Source organism: Dreissena polymorpha, chromosome 15, assembly GCF_020536995.1.
Source record: "Dreissena polymorpha isolate Duluth1 chromosome 15, UMN_Dpol_1.0, whole genome shotgun sequence".
In the NCBI taxonomy this organism is placed as follows: Eukaryota; Metazoa; Mollusca; class Bivalvia; order Myida; family Dreissenidae; genus Dreissena; species Dreissena polymorpha.
Genome location: NC_068369.1, coordinates 38,697,856 through 38,710,575, shown reverse-complemented (window position 1 = coordinate 38,710,575; position 12,720 = coordinate 38,697,856).

The following is a 12,720-nucleotide window of genomic DNA, read 5'->3' as shown; positions in this document are numbered from 1 at the left end:
ACGACGCTTTTATAATTTTCATGTTTTCAAATCGTCAAATAATGCATATAATAGAGAGCATGGTAAATGGTCAGTATAACTATTTCCTAAAAATATCATAACTAAAACGAAAATTTGCGAATCTGAAACAACTTTTTTTAATTTTGTCAATTTACGTCACGGGCGGACAATAATCCGATCGTGCGACTTGTACTGAACAAAACTCTGTATTAGCCAACTGTGATAACCAAAATTAACCCACAAATCAACGAATAAATCAGAAAATGATATATATTTATAAAACGAAAAACAGTATTGGAAATATTAATAATATATTAATAAAAGCAATTTCATTTGAAACTTGTATTAGATTGATTGCATTTTTTTGAGCTTTGAGGATCTCTCTGCGTGTCGCATAACTCAAAGGCAACTTTAATCCAATGCTTATAACAATGCAAATGCAAAGATACGCCCTTCCATTTGATACCCATCTTACATCTTAAAACAACATAATTGGAAACTTTAGTATCGCTTGCACAAAATGTTATATTGAGAAGGGGTGCTGTATTGGAAGAAGAAGATATAGGATGAACGACCAGAGCCATTAAACAATACGAATCTTAGGCTGCAAACATTATATACAAACATACAATTTTTGTTCAACATTCTATCCGACATTCTGAACTTTCAGTTCTATTCATTTCATAAGTTATAAAAACTATAGAACACAGAGGACGTTGCAAATAATAACCAATCAAAATAACACGTTTAAATTCTCAAGATTTTTCCAAACACATCACCACAGTGCAGATGAACATATTTCATAGAACGTTATTTAACCATTGCAACTGTCATATTCTTGATTGGGGACCGGGAAGCAATGCTGTTGAACTTGGTGATAACCTAATTCGAGAGCACACATTTGTGTAATATATGAACAGAACAAAGATTAGATAGTCCTTTTAAATGTATTAATTAAAACTTTAAAAATCACATCGCGGATTTACTTGGTTATCATTCTTTTAAACACGTTAATATTCTTTCGGCAGAATATTGATCCTACAGAATGACTTTTAAGAACGAACTCTGACACTATCTGCAGCGTGTTTAAACATTATATGCTATCTATTTTTCTGGAATCATCAAATATTAGCACGACATCCAAAAAATTGAATTGTAAAAAACGTATGCGTCAAGTAAATTATTCACAAGATTGCACAAATACACACACATAAATGAAGTAAAACGATATTGTCTAAATTAATCCATCCGTACCAAGTTAAAATAAAAATATCACCCCATATTGACTGTTGTACTCCAGTGTGGCGACCAATAAATAAACTTGAGACCGACGATACCAAACGTAGGAATAACTTATTTGTCTTTTAGCATTAATCACCATAACGTATTAATTGAAACTGCAAGAAAAACAGTTTGTCCAAATTAGAACATGCATGAATTGTGAAACAATGTTCAAAAGAATTCCGCATTGTAATTTTACGTTCATTAATATATAAGAAATCTTTCAATTATTCGCCTTTTTATGGTATAATACCAGTTATTTGCTTTATGGATGTAATCTTGTCGCTTATACAACATAACAATGGTTTAAATTCATATATCTTTGTAATGATCGTAATAAACAGTTCAACAGTGTTTCATATTAAATTATGACTGGATCTGCCTGTTAACTTCTTGGGAAAATGTCGCTCTCGCGTGTGACATCGGACCGGAGTCTCTGAACTGTGGAGGAGTTTGGGAATAAAGAAAATTGTTCCCTGTCGCATGAACAATGAACAATGAACAATGATAAATGACAGGTTCGGAACAATTCAGAGGCTCGGTCAATGTGTGTTTGAAGAATAAGTACTTGTTTAGAGCTCAGCAACGAGTGTTTGCTGCGAGATGGCTTAAAGAACAAATAAACACGTAGTTTTCTGATCTTGTTCTAATTAAATTGTTGCACTAACTGTAGTTGATTTATATTGACAATATTTTGATAATCGAATGTGTGAACGCTGTATTTAACAATACAATATAGTAACGTGCAATTTTGCCTCTATTTAACCAGATAAGATCGATTTCGAGACGAACCAAGTATGCTTCTCAATTGAACGCGATTTAAACTTAAGATAATTTGTTCATACACATGTGTTTACAATCACACTGTAACAGATCATAATACTAAAAATATTAATTTGAAATAGCCTGGCTCCAAATATTTTGCGCCATAGACTAGAGGACATTGAACAAAGATGTCTTATTTACATAGATGATTTACATACAATATTATTGTTTAGGCCTTTAAGCGCTTCAGCGACACAACTATTTTATTATTCTAAACTATTACTGTCCAGAACAGAATTATGCACCATATTTTTGCTTCAGAGACACTATTATTTTATTATTTTAAACTATTACTTTATTAATGTCCAGAACAAAAAAAAAGTACCATATTTTTGCTTCAGAGACACAACTGTTTTATTATTCTAAACTATTACTTTATTATTGTCCAGAACAAAAATATCCGCCATATTTTTGCTTCAGTGACACAACTATTTTATTATTCTAAATTATTACTTTATTACTGTCCAAAACATTTTTTGCTAATTATAACAAAAACAAATGAATAACAAGCATTTTCTTATTTTCATAGAGTTCTTCCCAGTCTAATTAAATTTGCATAAATAGTTTCAAAGGGACATGCTAGCGCTTAAAATTCAAATAAATCTCATTAAAATTGGATTGGATTATTGTACTGAGTAGACCTATATTATAGTGCTGAGTAGACCTGAATTATAGTGCTCACTAGACCTGTATTATATTGCTCACTAGACCTGTATTAAAGTACACACCAGACCTGTATTAAAGTGCTGACTTGAACAGTATTATAATGCTAACTAGACCTGTATTAAAGTGCACACCAGATCTGTATTATAGTGCTGACTCGACCAGTATTATAGTGCTGACTATATCTGCATTATAGTGCTCAATAGAATTGTATAATGGTGCTCACTATATCTATATTTTAGTGACTACCAGACCTGTATATAGTGCTGACAAGACTTGTATTGTACTGCTGACTAGATCTTTATTATATTGCTTACTTGACATGCATAATAATGCTGATTAGATTTGCATTATAGTGCTGATTAAAACTGTATTATATTGCTGACTAGACCTGTATTATAGCGTTGAGTCGACGTGTATTATACAAGTGACTTGACATGCATTATATTGCTGATTAGACCTGCATTAAAGTGCTGAGTAGACCTGCATTATAGTGCTCACTACGCCGGAATTGTAGTGCTCTATGGACCGGTTTTTAAGTGTTGACTTGACTAGTATAATTATGCTGACTATACCTCTATTATAGTTCTCACTAGACCTGTATAATTGTTCTCACTAGACCTTTATTATACTTGTCTACTTTACCTGTATAATAGTGTTGACTAGACCTGTATAATAGCGTTGACTCGACCTTTATTATAGTGCTGACTTGACATATATTATAGTGCTCACTAGACCTGTGTTTTAGTGCTGACTAACCCGGTATTATGTTTGTATTTGGACCTGTATAACAGTGTTGAATAGACCTGTTTTATAGTGCTCATTAGACCTGTATTATGCATGCATTGACATGCACTATAGTGCTGATTAGAATTGTGTTATAGTGCTGACTAGACCTGCAATATAGTGATGACTATATCTGTATTGTAGTGCTGAATAGGCCTGTATTATAGTGTTAACTAGGCCTGAAATATAGTGCTGAGTAGACCTGCATTATAGTGCTGACTAGACCTGTATTATAGCGCTGACTTGACCTGTATTATAGGGCTGCTTAAATCAGTATTATAGCGCTGACTTGACAACTGTAATATAGTACTGATTAGAACTGTATTACAGTGCGGACGTGAATAATGTACTATTTTGCTGACTTGACATATTATATAATGCTGACTAGGTCTGTACTTTAGTGCTGACTAGACCTGTATTAAAGTGCGGACAAGACCTGTATCATAATACTGACTTTACCAGTATAATAGTGCTCACAAGACTTGTATTATAATGCCTACAAGAGAGAGCTTTATAATAGTGCTTAATAGACCTGTATTATAGTGCTCTCTAGACCTGTTTTATAGTGCTCACTAGACCAGTATTTTAATGTTGAAAATACCTGCTTTATAGAACTGACTAGACATGTATTATTGCGTTGACTAGACCTGTATTATAGTGCTCACTAGGCCTGTATTATAGTGTTGACTTGACCTGTATAATATCATTGACGTTACCTGTATTATAGTGTTCACAAGAACTGTATTATAGTTCTGACAGGACCTGTATTATAGTGCTGACTAGACCCGTTATAAAGTGCTGACTAGACCGGTATTATAGTGCTTTCTACACCTGTATATAGCGCTGACCAGACCTGTATTGAAATCCTGCTTGACCTGTAACATAGTCCTGACCAAACCAGTATAACAGTGCTGACTAGATCTGTACTACAGTGTTGACAATACCTGTATTTTAGTGTTGATTAGACCTGTATTACAGTTCTGGCTTGAACAGTATTTTAGTGTCGTATACTGCTGAATTTGCCAGTATTATAGTGTTGACTAGACCTTTATTATAGTGCGGACTAGACCTGCATCATTGTGCTGACAAGACTTGCATTATAGTGCTAACTATATATATCGTATAGTGCTGACCAGGCCTGTATTATAGCGTTGACTAGACCTGTATTACAGTGCTGAATTGGTAAGGATAATAGTACTGACTAGACCTGTATTATAGTGCTGACAAGACATGTATTATTGTGCTGAATTGGCCAGTATTATAGTGCTGAATTGACCTGTATTATAGTGCTGACTAGACATGTATTATATGTATGACTAGGGCTGTTTTATAGTGCTGACAAGACATTTTAGTGCTGACTTTACCTGTATTGTAGTACTCACTAGACCTGTATTAATGTGCTGACTTGACCTTCTTTTGAGAAATATTACCCGACAACGCACGTTTCTCATTACGGATGCCTGAAAAGTTCAGTTTAGACGAAGATTGAATATTGGAACCAAATCATTACCTATCTACATTGAAACGACACACATTACATAGGTGCAATCATGGATGCTTGTATAAGTTTGATGTCCAACTATCTAAAAATTGCGGGAAGTTTACACTTAAAACCCCTACTTAAATTCACTGTGGTGCACATTTGTCCCTCAAATGAAAATTAATTAAAGCGCCATACTTCTGTTAGTACTGCTGAACGTGTTATGGCTCTTGTACTGTGCAATTACTATACAAAGAATGTATCATGATATGAAGGAATGAAGTATCATTCTATTTATGGGCCGTGCTCTGTAAAAGGGGGGCTTAATGCATATGCGTAAAGTGTCGTCCCAAATAAGCCTGTGCAGTCCGCACGGGCTAATCAGGGCAACACTTTACGTCTTAACTGGATTTTTGCTAAGAAGATACTTTCTTTAAACAGAAAATGTCATCAAAGCGGAAAGTGTCGTCACTGATTAGCCTGTGCGGACTGCACAGGCTAATCTGGGACGACACTTTACGCACATGCATTACACCCCCTTTTTTACAGAGCAAGCCCATATATTCTCTATTTTTTCCAGTTATGCTTTGCTCAAGAAAAGCGCACAATATTTTTAAGCTCCGCACACAAAAAGTAATTCTAAAACAAGAATTCCAAACATATTTAAAAATAGTGTTAATGGACTTGATAAAAATATGTGGACATTTGTTGTGTCATTAAATGCCTTAAAGTTTAAGATTGAAGCATAGAATATATTGAGCTCCATAATATTGGTACTGATAGATTGTTTTCAAGAAACAGAACCATCAAACATAATTCAATCGGTTTGCGTTTGTAACGCTTTATAATTAAAACAGTTTCAAATGACGATAATTCAACACGAAACTGCATTTTCGTAATGAATCTTGGCCATTTTTGTCATTCACCTCGTTTTTTTTGGTTGAATCTGTAACAAAATGTGGGGAAATTTTCATTTTGACAATTCTGTAAACAATTCCCAATATATATATATATATACCATGGTTCTTTTAATCTGCAAATACTCTCAACGTCCTCCATGTATCTATGTTTTTATATGAGCCGTGCCCTGTGAAAAATGGGTTTAATGCTTGTGAGTAAAGTGTTGTCCCAGATTAGCCTGTGTAGTCCGCACAAGCTAATCAGGGACGACACTTTCCGCTTTTGTGGCATTTTTCGTTTACAGAAAGTCTCTTCTTAGCAAAAATCCAGTTTAGTCGGAAAGTGTCGTCCCTGTTTAGATAAAAAAAAAATAAAGTAGCATTTGACGTCCATTAATACTCTAAGTGTACTCTGAAGGCGGATGGTTAGATGCAAAAACGTAAGATGCAATAAAAAAAGTGTCCGAGAACTCCCTTTAGGGGCCATATCAATGTATTAGGGGCCATATAAATGTATACAACTGCGCTTAAAATTGTGAGACTATTTGGTTTTCACCGATCAAAATATTGTATTCATTTAACCAGTGTTAATGAATAAAAAACAAAACAACATTTTAAACATATTCGTCAATCAGAGATAATTCATTTAAAATAAGTTTCTTCAATTTCATATTAAAGATAGGGCAAATATTTTTTTACTATCACGATGTCGAGTAAATAGATTTCTATTGTATACATGTATCTGTATTCCATGAATTCACTAAAACACGCGAACTAGTGGGTGGAAGGTACAGTTGATATACTGTTAGATCTCTTCAACACACCCTATTAAACAACAATGATATGCTTGTTAGAAACTAGTTCTAAAATCGGGTACTTATATACAGTGTCCAACATAATACGTGATAAATAACGCCATATGGCTACTGATAGAGAAAGATGAAAATGTTGATCTTAAATGGGTGCGCTCTAGGTCACGGGCTGATAGTGCAGTGTTAATGGATTCTATTTTGAAGCATTTGTTATGACAAAGTAATAGTTATAGAGTAGCCCCCTCGCGCGGTGTTATCGATGTAAATGGTACTTAAAACAATCTCAAAATGCAAACAAGTTATAGCAAAACATTATTATATTTGATTGAACATCTGGTTGACATCTACATAAACATCAATTAATTTCGTCCATATTGATGAATGCGTCAACTGTGTATACGTTACATGTTTTTTTGGACTTTTAACCGTTTTGTAAGATTACATGTTGAAATATGTATTAGTATCGGCAATTAAACCGTTGATGTTGTTTATGTTGAAACGGCCTTTGTTAATTTGTAAGGACATACTTAGCTTATTAACCGATATAGATTTTTATTTAACGGTAAATAAAACAAGTTTACAGAGTATTTCAAATACTAATATAAACGAAAATGCCCATCGTTAAATATAACCAAAATATGTTGGATTATCCAGTTAAAGCCTTACACTGGTAAAATACTTACTAAACGAGTGTCTGTGTAGTAGGTAACTGTTTGAACGGAATATTGGACACAAATTAGAGTTAAAAACGTAAAATAGTGGTGTTATGTAAGAATGTATACTAAACCATTTATTGCATACATGTACTAACACAATTTAGTGCATACGAAACCATTTAATATATGCCAACAAGATTGAGTGCATAATAAACCATTTAGTGAATACAAATTCATTTAGTACATACTTAACCATTTAGTACATACTTAACCATTTAGTACATACTTAACCATTATGTACATACTTAACTATTTAGTACATACGTAACCATTTCGCACATACTTAACCATTTAGTACATACTTAACCATTTTGTACATTCTTAACCATTTAGTACATACTTCACCAGTGCATGCTGACACCAGTTAGTGAATACTGCACCATTTAGTGAATAGTAAACCATTCATTGCATTCCAACACGAGTTAGTGCATGCTGACACCAATTAGTGCATACAAGCAACCTTTTGTTCATACTAAACCATTTAATGCATGTCAACACGATTTAGTGCCTACTACACCATTGAAAGCATACTTTACCATTTAGTGCCTACTACACCATTGAAAGCATACTTTACCATTTAGTGCCTACTACACCATTGAAAGCATACTTTACCATTTAGTGCCTACTACACCATTGAAAGCATACTTTACCATTTAGTGCCTACTACACCATTGAAAGCATACTTTACCATTTAGTGCCTACTACACCATTGAAAGCATACTTTACCATTTAGTGCCTACTACACCATTGAAAGCATACTTTACCATTTAGTGCCTACTACACCATTGAAAGCATACTTTACCATTTAGTGCCTACTACACCATTGAAAGCATACTTTACCATTTAGTGCCTACTACACCATTGAAAGCATACTTTACCATTTAGTGCCTACTACACCATTGAAAGCATACTTTACCATTTAGTGCCTACTACACCATTGAAAGCATACTTTACCATTTAGTGCCTACTACACCATTGAAAGCATACTTTACCATTTAGTGCCTACTACACCATTGAAAGCATACTTTACCATTTAGTGCCTACTACACCATTGAAAGCATACTTTACCATTTAGTGCCTACTACACCATTGAAAGCATACTTTACCATTTAGTGCCTACTACACCATTGAAAGCATACTTTACCATTTAGTGCCTACTACACCATTGAAAGCATACTTTACCATTTAGTGCCTACTACACCATTGAAAGCATACTTTACCATTTAGTGCCTACTACACCATTGAAAGCATACTTTACCATTTAGTGCCTACTACACCATTGAAAGCATACTTTACCATTTAGTGCCTACTACACCATTGAAAGCATACTTTACCATTTAGTGCCTACTACACCATTGAAAGCATACTTTACCATTTAGTGCCTACTACACCATTGAAAGCATACTTTACCATTTAGTGCCTACTACACCATTGAAAGCATACTTTACCATTTAGTGCCTACTACACCATTGAAAGCATACTTTACCATTTAGTGCCTACTACACCATTGAAAGCATACTTTACCATTTAGTGCCTACTACACCATTGAAAGCATACTTTACCATTTAGTGCCTACTACACCATTGAAAGCATACTTTACCATTTAGTGCCTACTACACCATTGAAAGCATACTTTACCATTTAGTGCCTACTACACCATTGAAAGCATACTTTACCATTTAGTGCCTACTACACCATTGAAAGCATACTTTACCATTTAGTGCCTACTACACCATTGAAAGCATACTTTACCATTTAGTGCCTACTACACCATTGAAAGCATACTTTACCATTTAGTGCCTACTACACCATTGAAAGCATACTTTACCATTTAGTGCCTACTACACCATTGAAAGCATACTTTACCATTTAGTGCCTACTACACCATTGAAAGCATACTTTACCATTTAGTGCCTACTACACCATTGAAAGCATACTTTACCATTTAGTGCCTACTACACCATTGAAAGCATACTTTACCATTTAGTGCCTACTACACCATTGAAAGCATACTTTACCATTTAGTGCCTACTACACCATTGAAAGCATACTTTACCATTTAGTGCCTACTACACCATTGAAAGCATACTTTACCATTTAGTGCCTACTACACCATTGAAAGCATACTTTACCATTTAGTGCCTACTACACCATTGAAAGCATACTTTACCATTTAGTGCCTACTACACCATTGAAAGCATACTTTACCATTTAGTGCCTACTACACCATTGAAAGCATACTTTACCATTTAGTGCCTACTACACCATTGAAAGCATACTTTACCATTTAGTGCCTACTACACCATTGAAAGCATACTTTACCATTTAGTGCCTACTACACCATTGAAAGCATACTTTACCATTTAGTGCCTACTACACCATTGAAAGCATACTTTACCATTTGATGCATACTAAACTATTAAGTGCATACTTAGCCATTAAGTGCATACTAGCATCATTTAGTACAGAACAGAACAGAAAGTTTATTCATATAACTTGAACATTTACAGTTCATCGTTACATATACAAAACTGACAATATATAAGCAATAAGCACATGCATAGTAATGCGAAAGTGACCAAACTAGTACATAAAAAGGTGTTAAAAATGCACTAAGGCCATCGAATTACTCAACGTTTGCATTCAATGTTTCAGTTCTCATTTTAAAAGCATTTTTACAATATATCGCGAGTTTATTTAGGACTTTGGTTTTATTATTTGTTAACAAAAGAATAAATTTATGCATACTAGGTCGGTTATAATAGAATTTGTCAATATACATTTTTCTTATATCTGTATAAAGAGGACATACAATTACAAAATGGTATTCGTCTTCAATATCATTTGAGTTACATATATTACATTTGCGTTCGTTTTAGGAATATTTGTATGTCTCCCAGATTTAATTTTTAACATGTGGGACGAAAGTCTTAATTTTGATATATATTTTCTTAAATTAAAGTTTTGGATTATGTTAAGGTAATCAGATAGTTCAAATCGATGTTTCAATTCTGTGTATAAAGTTAATGAACTTTTAATGTTTAAATCATTTAGCCACAAACCTATGTTCATATCAATTAGTCTATTTTTAAATATAGGAATAAATACATTTGCATTTACTGATTCTGGGTACATCCAAACATCTACAAAACCAGTGTTTTGAAGTAAGTCTCGTACTTTGGTAATCCAATTGTTACATCGTATTATATTTTCAGCACCATTTCTCATATAAAATAGTGTACTATATAATATACAATTAGTTTGTTTAACAGTATACAATTTTATGAAATATTTTATAATTCGTACATAGCGATTTATATATAATGGGTATCGCCCTAGTTTCCCGTACACAGCTGAATTTAGTGCATACTAAATCATTTAGTGCATGCCAAGTTTTGCAACACAATTTAGTGCATACTAAATCATTTAGTGCATGCCAAGTTTTGCAACACAATTTAGTGCATACTGACACCAATTATAACATGTTTAACCAGTTCGTAAAGTGCATACTAACACTATTCATTACATATGGACACCATTAAGATACAGACTTTAGATCTTTGTAATAATAACGACTGTTTTAAATATCAGAAACCACAAAATGTCGCGTTAGAAAGAATGACAATAAATATTATTACCTGATGTCTTATATAAATGATAATTCATTATTTTTTGCTATTTCCTCGTCGAAAAAGAAATTTGCAATGTTTTAAACTTTTACCGGTGAATATCGAACTGTTGACCGGTCAACAGTTTGAAATGTTGTCCGCTGAAATAATGACGTCATTTCGTCGAAAAAATGACGTCATTTTACAGTTAAACAGTCAAAATTATTTATTTTATCGATTACTGTTGTGTGTAAATAAAAAGTTAGTTTGCTGTTATTTCTATGTTGGAAATTTGATCAGGTAATAAAACACTTATTTCATTGATGCTTGGTGAACAGTCGAAACTATTGTCCCTCGGTATCATGGCTGACATTTGGACCAAAGTACCAAAGTCATACCTGATACCTTGGGAAACAGTTTTGACTGTTCACCGCGCATCCATGAAATAAGTGTATATTGTTGCACTAAGGTTTTAATGAAATTCACAGTGCTGAGTATTTTAAGGATTACATTAAAAAACATTCAATAAATTGAGCATTTAAATCGTTATTGTTTAATAATGTAGACACGGTATATACATCGAGAATACATACAGTATTAGGCATGTGTACCCAATTGTCTTTTGCATGCCTTTTGCCTACCGTATACGTTGACATAGATGCAGGCGTTTTCATATCATAGTGTTTACTGGGTTTACCTTTGAAGTCAACGATGATACTTTGATACGCTTCTTCCTCACCGCTGTGCTAAACAGATTACTTAATTTAATAGCGTATTATTAAAACAAAAATAGGGAGTTCATATATTGGTAAGTATACAGTTTAACGATTATTATTAAAAGTGATGATATATGTGTTAAAGGATAAATATTATTTTTAACCAGGTTTTCCGAAGGAAAAAAACTGGTTATTAGATTGGCAAATGTCGGCGGGAGGGCGGGCGGGCGGGCGGTCAGGCTGGCGGGCGGGCGAAACAAGCTTGTCCTGGACATAACTTTGTCGTTCATTGTGAGATTTTAAAATAATTTGGCACATTTGTTCACCATCAATAGACGGTGTGTCGCGCGAAAGAATTACGTCGATATCGCCAAGGTCAAGGTCACACTTTGAGTTCAAAGGTAAAAAAAATGGCCATAAATGAGCTTGTCCGGGCCATAACTATGTTATCCACTGTGAGATTTTAAAATTATTTGGCACATTTGTTCACCATCATAAAACGGTGTGTCGCACGAAAGAATAACGTCAATATCTCCAAGGTCAAGATCGCCACAACTAAAAATAGATTCATTTTGAAACAAAGGGGGTTAATTATAAACAATCAGTTCAGTTTGAGTTGTCTTCCTTTATCAGACTTTTTTCACATTGAAAACCTGGTTTTATGACAATTTGGGCCCCATGTTATTATCTTTTTATAGAAATTTCATACAAGTTAATCTCGTGTCTTATTTCTTACATATTGCTTCACTTTTAATATACACACAGACGCGAAAGGACTAAAACCCATTCGAAATTTGCAAAAACTCACATTAAAAGTATTGTCGTTTTTGTTGAATCAAACTGTATATTAACTAATATACAATGAAAGGTGTATAGTTAAAAGATAATATGCAACAGAAAGTAACCGTTTTAGCAACAATGAAAATACTGAACA